Raw genomic sequence first — 8,220 nt, 5'->3', positions numbered from 1 at the left:
AGCCGGAAACAGGAAATTGCGTCAGAGAGAAGGCGGAGCGTTGGGACGCATTCGAATGAAAGGTCCTGGGTACACAATCTCAAAAACAAGTTTGAAGGTAGGTTTGGGTTTGAGGATGAGTTGCCTGATCAGAAAACTAGTGGGTCGATGCTCAGAACCAAGGAAGTTTAATAAACAGGAATCCAAATGTTGAAACCAATTAGGGTAGTCTAAGTTTCCCCTTCCCTACTCGGCCGTCATTGCCGTACACTCAAAACAATGCAAGTAAACCTACGAGCTGCTGCATCCAAGTTGTCGTTCTTTATTGCTGGTAGCATTTTTAAGTCACTATATTTTCAAACATGCCGGCTTGTGCAATATACAGATCTGTACATCTGCTGTCTGGAATTTTGGAAGATAGAAATAAGGAAATAAAAATTAAATTTTGGATGTACACTGTAGAAGTTGTTTACTTTTGCAATGTGATGGATGACTGTTCTGGTGTGTGCATGTGATAATCTTTGAATAACTGCCTATGGATTTCTGAATATATGGTATCATTAAAGGACAAACTTTTTAAATGCCCAGTTGGGTATATATGCTAATCTCAACTTTGTTAAATGTTTCAGACATAGCCATCTATTTGTTCCCATGATATAACTGAATTCTATTATTCTGTCTCACTGTATTTTCAAATGTAAGCCACTTTGAACCCAGCTTTGCTTGGGATAATGTGCGATATAAATGTTTTTTAAAAAAGCCATTATCCGCCACCTTTTAAGACACTGCCTACCTGCTCGATAGTGATGACACAAAGAAGGCAAATTTGGTCTCGTGAAGACTAACTCAAAATAACCTACTCCTTAGTTGTGCCCTAGTATTACCATATTGAAAATGTGACCATACCATTTATCTGTATTTATGTTCCATTAATAAGTTAAATTATATAAACTTAGGATGCATGACTAGGGACACAAACATACACTTATTTATTCAATATCACAATTCTTCATGTACAGCCACAAAACAACCTTTTAGGGTGGATAGTGTTCACAATGAGCTCCTTTTATTATCTACCAGATAGAGATAAGAGTTTTCAGTTTTGGCACAGTATAAGTTAGCACAAGAACAAAATATAAGAAAACCAATGGGCTAATTCAAAAAGATCTGCATTAAACAAAATATTTATTTTTATTTTGACTTATAAAACCACTTGCCCCTGCGACATGTTAAAAAACAGAATAATCCATTTGTGTATGTAAAAGGTAAACTTCTACAAAACAGATAAGATGTGATTCCATGTGCCCCAACGAAAGGAGAGTTTAATTCTACTTCCATTTAATTTCAATATATTCCGTCATCTTTATAACACCAGGCTTTCCAAGGCAGATTACAACAACAGTTAAGATGAACCCATCAGGAACTAGGATATCCTCACTGAAATTTGGCCATCTGTATTGTATACAGTGGTATTTATTTAGTTAGTTTTTAGTGTAGAAAAGTGAGCACAAAATACAGAGTTTAAAATTGCTGTTTCTACCAGCAATAATAATTTTTAAAGCTGTTTTAGTGATATTCAATTGTTATTTCATGATATTTATATCTACATATGGGAAACTTTCAAATAAATTAAAAAGCTGTCCAATACGTTAAAAAAAAACCTTTTGTCCTCCACCTTTTAAGGCACTGCCTATCCAATTGAATCGGCTTTAAACTTGTTACAGATGGACCAACAATAAAGAATGACAACGTGGGTGCAGCAGCTCATAGGTTTACTTGCTTTGAGTGTACTAGAGATGACAGCTGCGCAGGGGAGTGGAAACAGAGATTAACCAAATTGGCTTCCGTCTTACAGTGGACTAGATAGGCTCATTTCCACTCCTGACAGTCAAACCTCCTTGCTCAGAATAGCGCTGAAAAAAAATACCTTCACATTGCTCAATACTTATAGTATGCAAATTATATGCAGGCTGTTAACTTGAGCATTAGGAAGTTAAGGGGGAGGAAGTGCATGCGCAAACTGGGGGAGGGAGCAGGGAGCCCCTGTTTAGGGTTACCATACCTCAGGATTTCCCCAGACATGTTCTCTTCTTTACGGGACTGTTGGGAGTCCAGGTGGTTTTTACCAGCCTGCCCATTTGTCTGTGTTTCTGGACAATTGGGCGGGCAGGCGGGCTGCCCTGCCTTCTCTCCCCCACCTGAACCTACCATAATGTGCCCTTGTGGTTTAGTGGCCTCTTCAGGGCAGAAAAGAACCCCCCCCCCCTCTTTCCTGCCTACTGCTTCTTTAAAATGGCTGCCAAGACTTCAAAGTGACCACCGCTTGAAATCTCAGCAGCCATCTTAAAGAAGCGGGCAGGAAAGAGTAGGGTTCTTTGCTGCCCCCAAAAGGTCCCTAGACCACCAGGACTGTAATGTAGGTCAGGGGAGTAGGGTTGATATGCTGCAGATGGAGGGGAGGAGGTTTATATGCTGCACATGGAGGGGATGGGAGGGAGAGAAGGGGACAAGCTGCACATGGATAGGAGAAGGGAGGGGTCTGATATGCTGTACATGGATGGGAGAGAGAGAATGGGGCAAGAGTTGCACATGGATAGGTGGAAGAGAATGGAGCAAGCTGCACATGGATGACAGGAGAGGGGGAAATGCAGCACATGGCTAGAAGGGGATGAAGAGGGGGTCATGCTGTTCATGGATGAGGGGGAAAGGAAAGGGACATGCAGCTCACGGATGCTTGCTTTTTTGGAAATGTACATATTTTCTAATTGTGTATTTAGCAGAATATGGAGGAAAATGCATTTCTGTTACTTTTACCAGTATTTTCACCTGGCTTTCTTGGGGGGGGGGGGGGGGGGCAACATTTTATTTTTGTGTGTCCTTTTTTTTGTCTCTGTAAAAATGGTAACCCTACCCATGCTGTATGTAGGTTCTTTAAATTAATATTTTATTTATTTCCTTGAAGAATTGGAATTGCAGGATACAATAGCTTTAAAGGCAGGCCTGGGTGGTGCTGGGGGTAATTTTTAAAAATGAGAGGAAAGTGGGAAGAACCAGGATATCCAAAGACAGGAGCACAGTAGTAATTCAGTGAATGAAGGTTTATTGGAACACGAAATGACTCGGCACAACATTGTATTTCAGCCGAAAGGCCTACATCAGTAGTTTGTATATTTGATAGCAAATGAACGTCCAGAAGTAGCAACGATAAATTGTACTGGTCTTTAAAAAGACCGTTGATTTGAAATTTTTGCAGGATCGCGAGTAAGGCACTGTAGTTCAAAGTTTCAGGAGTCGCTTTGTGGTTAATTATTATGAAGAGGAAAAATAAGCCAAAGGCAAAAGTTGTGAAAGCTACAACATCTACCCCCAAGGCAAGGGCCCATTGGATCAACGTTTGAGACCAGTTCCACAAACTGTGAGTATATCTGTGCTGTCATCTGAGGGAGCCTCTAAGCTGCAATGGTAGAACCCCTCCCTTGCCTCCCCCCCCCCAAAAGCAGGCTTCAGGCTGAAGCCATGACCAAAGTGTTGCAGGGGAAAGCTGAACAAAATCCATCCCTAGTGGCTACAGTTCAACATCAACTAAGTTGCAACCGGTTATATTTGATCTGACTGCAGAAATTCCTGTTGGGACAGTTGTGGAAGGAGAAGTCTCTCTGGATATTTGTTGGGTGGTTTCTAGAACTGAAAGCCTACTACAAGGGAAGGTTGCAGAGTTATGTAATTTTTCTGCTCGGGTGGTGGATAATTTTTCTGTTTTACAAGATAAGGTTATTAACTTAGAATCCTCGATGTTAGTTATGGAACCTCAGGTTCAGACCTTGCAGGCAATTAATGCCTCTTCAGTCAAGGCGAACCTGAGTATGTTACATAGGATAGAACTGTTAGAAAACCGTTTGCGTATGAATAATTTAAGATTTCTGAATTTTCCCGTGACCTGATTTCGCCTGAAATTTTGCTTAAGAAATATTTTGTTGAGGTGTTACATTTGGAATGGGGGAAAGTTTTCCTATTTCTGTTGTTATCTTCCTAAGGCAACCAATGAAGTTGTTATACAGCCTTCCATAGAGGAGGGTCAGTTGACAGCATTTTTAGAAGAGTCCCAGGATATTATTTCTTCACGTGCTATATTGTTAGTGGCCTTTACCTCTCAATTAGATAAATCGAAGATTTTGAAATTGTATTTTAAGGTTAAAGATGTGCAGTTTTGTGGGCAAGTGATGCAAATTTTCCAGATGTTGCACGGACCACTCAAAGGAAGAAAATTTTTCTTACTTTAAAACTCAAAGTTTTGGCTTTGGGAGCAACCTTTTTTTCTTTGTTTTCCCTGTAGATGTGTTATACAACATCAAGGGGAGAGATTGATCTTTATTGATCCTTCTCATCTGGAAGGATATTTGTTAGAACATGGTCAAGGGAATAGTTAAGATATGGGTTTATTTGTTTTAAGGCCCTAATGATTGGAGGTTCATTACCCTTTGACTTCTTTTGATCCTTTTTATTTTTGTATTTTCTTTCATCCTTTCTCCAAGATGTGGACTTGAGGTTTTATTGTGGTTTGTAAATGTACTTTTTTCTTCTTGACAGAAATATTTATATATTTAGCCTTTCTATTTTTGCATTTCTTATGTAAATAATTTGCAAATTCTAAATTTAAAAAAAAAAACTTTGTTTTTACCCTTTCAAACCTCCTCTCGGATCACTGATTGGTCTTGTTCATTGTCCAACCATCTCTCTTAACAGTTCCCCTGAGCTCAGCACCTACACACACAGCTCAGGGTTCCTTCATGGGGTAGTGCAGCCAATAGAATGCTTAGACTCGACAGCATTGTGTTTTCCTTGCAAGCATGCATGAAGAATCCATTTGCAGCTCTTTCCTATTTCATACACACAATTTGCATCCACACGCTACACAAACACACTTCCTTAGTATCCTTACCAGAATCTGTGGGTTATTGTCCATCAACCAACGGATGGCAACAAAGAAGTATTGTCCTGCAGACAGTTTACTTGTTATTTGGTTATAATTTACCCCAAATATGCACGTCTATTGCTAGGCCACTGTAATGGATGAAATAGTTGTAGATACACTAAATGTATAAGGACTGAATTCTCCTACTAAGTGGCACCTCCTATTTAAAGAGATGACAAGGTTGGGAGCTGATATTGGAATTTGTCCAGGAGATCCATTTGTTACCTGCTTATGAAAATCTAGTTAGGCATAAGCATTATCCTATTCAATACTTTGCCTCCAATCACCAACAGCACATGACTAGGGGGGTGCTTATGTTATTTCAGCCTACCAACCTGGCAATAAAAACTGGTGTTAAAGGATCCAGGAAGGAGATAGTTGCTGATTAAAGTCCAGTTGGGACACACACAAAATCACAAAAATCTGCTCTACACACTGGTCAAAGTATATGCTTATAGTGAGGAGCAGGGGACCTTCGTTGAAGACCTTAGCACAGCTTTATTGATGTACACGGAGGACTGCTTGCTGTTGGGAGATTTTAATCTCGCAATAAATTCCCACCTTGAATACTACAGCTTCTAATGTGCAGCATTCCCGGTGGACATTCGATAGATTTTGGAGCAAATGGGACTTGAATGGTATTTGGATACTTACATACCCTAATAGTTGAAATTATACACATTACTCATCCCATGGAACCCACTCAGATTTATTTTCCACTTGGTTAAAATGATCACGATTCAGGTTAGTACCTTGTAAGATCATGCATCTATTATACTTAGCTTGAACACAAAAGCAGAGCTCATGGGATACAGGGTTTTGGCACTTCCCAGATGCCATCCTTTCTGAATCCAAGAATGTATTGCAACTGGAGCAAGAAATCCAAAACATATATTAATCTTAATGGCACAGAAGATATAGATCCAGCTATATCGTGGGAAGGCCTTAAAAGTAGTAATACGGAGTAGGGTTATAGTGCTATAGGCTCACTCTCTGCAGTCAGATTGCTGACCTGGATCCCTTTCATAAGCTCTGAAGTCGTTGCAGAACAGTTAAGTTGCTTGCGGCTTGAACTTCTTGAGCTAATATTGGCTGATATAGCGGAATCTATGCAGAGTGAGGTAGGAGTATTTCGAATTTGGTAACTGCCCCAGGCAGTTGTTGGCCCATTGACTCAGGAAGCAATCGCAACACAATCGGATATTAACTATTACTGATGATGCTGGAGTCTTATCCTCTACCAGATAAGGGATCCAAAATACATTTCTGTAGTATTATAAACTAAAGGTCATGCCATATAAGGGAGAGAAAGATCAGTATCTGGTGAGCTCAGAGCTTCCACAGCTGACACAGGCAGACGGACTGTTCTAACCTGGAGACTTAGAGAAGTCTTGGAGGTTATTAAGGACTTGCTCCAGGGCTTGATGGATATATTAATAGATTTTATAAATGTTTTGGGTGTTACTTGCCCCACTGTTGCTGCAGGTCTTCAACGCATTTGAAGATTCTGGGCTACTATATACCTGGACACTGGCAGCAGTAACAATTTTACTGAAGCTGGGTAAGGACCCATCTTCATGCAGCTCCTACAGGTCTATTTCCCTCTTGGGCACTGATTTATAAAATAATTACTAAAAGCCAGTAAGTTGCAAGTAGTCCCGTAGTTGATACAAGATTAGGGAGGCAAATGTTTAATAAAATTTGCTGTGCAATACATGTACTAGATCAGACCCAGAGAGAAGGCATACCCCCCACCCTCCTCCTCTCTCTTGATGCCAAGAATGCATTGGCCCTATATGTTTTCAGTGTTAAGATTTAACGCCACTTATACCAAGAGTTTGAACTGTATCAGGGAACCAGACAGGGATGCATATTGTCCCTGCTCCTTTTTGCCATATCCATCAAGCCCCTGGCCCAAGCTATCTGTGTGCATCCAGGGATCAATAGTGAGTGTGTGTGTGAAGGGGGGGGGGGGGGACATAGGGTTATATTCACAGACGTGATGTTCTGCTCACCCTAACTGGAGATTCCTGGCGCAAGTGATGTATATTATTTAGCTTTTGGCTTAGAGTCTGGGTTTAAAGTTAATATTTCCAAGTCTGAAATTCTTAATATAACAATAGATGACAAGTCTGCCACCTACAGAGGAGCTATTCCTTCTGTTCTGCTCCCCCAACCCACTATACATGATACTCAGGATTTAATATTACCGGAACTTTAAGTGATCTATATGAGGCAAACTTCCCTGCTAAAGTAAAAGAGCTCATGAAGAACTTGAACGCTGGGAGTCAATACTTTCATCATTTTTTATATCACAGCATTTGACACAATTCAGAATAACCTTTTTACTGAGTCGTATGAAATGTCTGGGAATTGATGGAACTGTTTGGAATTGGTTTGTTATTTCTTTCTAACTGCTATTTCTGTGTTTTCAGGGATAAGAAAAATCAGAATGGATCCCGATTATTGCTGGAGTCCCACAAGAATCAGTATTATCAGCTGTAATTTTCAGTCTTTATATGATTTCAGTCTGTGTGCCATCTCGTCTTGGGGTCCACTTGCGACTGTATGCAGATGACATCCAGTTTTATTTTCCTATTCAAACAACAAATAGATTTAAACTAAACCTTCAAAATCAAAAGAGCTTATTTTTATCTAATAATGTTAACCCTTGTGAAGTTCCTGCCACAGTTCAAGATGATGACTTGGCAATCCCTATTGTTTCTGAATGTAGCTACCTAGGCATATTGGTTGATTCTTTATCTTTCGAATCCCAGATCAACGGTACTGTACAAAAAGTCTTATCTAAACTTCAGTTGATTTAGATGACTTAAAGGGCTTCTTTCTGAGAGCAATTTTCAGGTGGTTGTTTATTTATTTATGACATTTATATCCCACATTATCTCAAATAGGATTCAAGTTCAATGTAGCTCACAATATAACAAAAGTAGAACTGACAAGGTGTCCTGATTACACACACACACATACATACACATTTGACTGACTCCAACACTAAGGCACAGCGCTTTTATCATTATACATTGCAGAGGAGCAAGCCTTGCGATTGTATATATTTGATATTACAACTCCTGTGACCCCTGACGCAGATGCTGTGTGCCGAAACACAGCCCATGTCAGGTCCCCATTCTTTTGAAGATTGTTTTCTAAATTTTTTGATTAAAGGAACTTTTGTCCCCTATTTGAAGGCTCCTGGTGCTTTTATTGTTATTTTTATATTTTGTATGTTATTTGTTCCCCACTTAGACTTT

General features: G+C 39.8%; 1 long non-coding RNA gene across 1 annotated transcript; it reads left to right on the top strand.

Annotated features, from left to right (window-relative positions):
* Positions 1 to 24: 24 nt before the first annotated feature.
* Positions 25 to 8,136, top strand: LOC115481872. The gene is made up of 3 exons (XR_003944011.1): positions 25 to 97; positions 3,233 to 3,394; positions 7,387 to 8,136. It is a non-coding gene; the product is annotated as an uncharacterized LOC115481872 (long non-coding RNA).
* The last annotated feature ends 84 nt before the right edge of the window (positions 8,137 to 8,220 follow it).

The sequence above is a fragment of the Microcaecilia unicolor genome, chromosome 12 (genome assembly GCF_901765095.1).
Source record: "Microcaecilia unicolor chromosome 12, aMicUni1.1, whole genome shotgun sequence".
NCBI classification, from domain to species: domain Eukaryota; kingdom Metazoa; phylum Chordata; class Amphibia; order Gymnophiona; family Siphonopidae; genus Microcaecilia; species Microcaecilia unicolor.
Note: the sequence above shows the minus strand (reverse complement) of the source record. Positions and strands in the feature narration are given on the sequence as shown.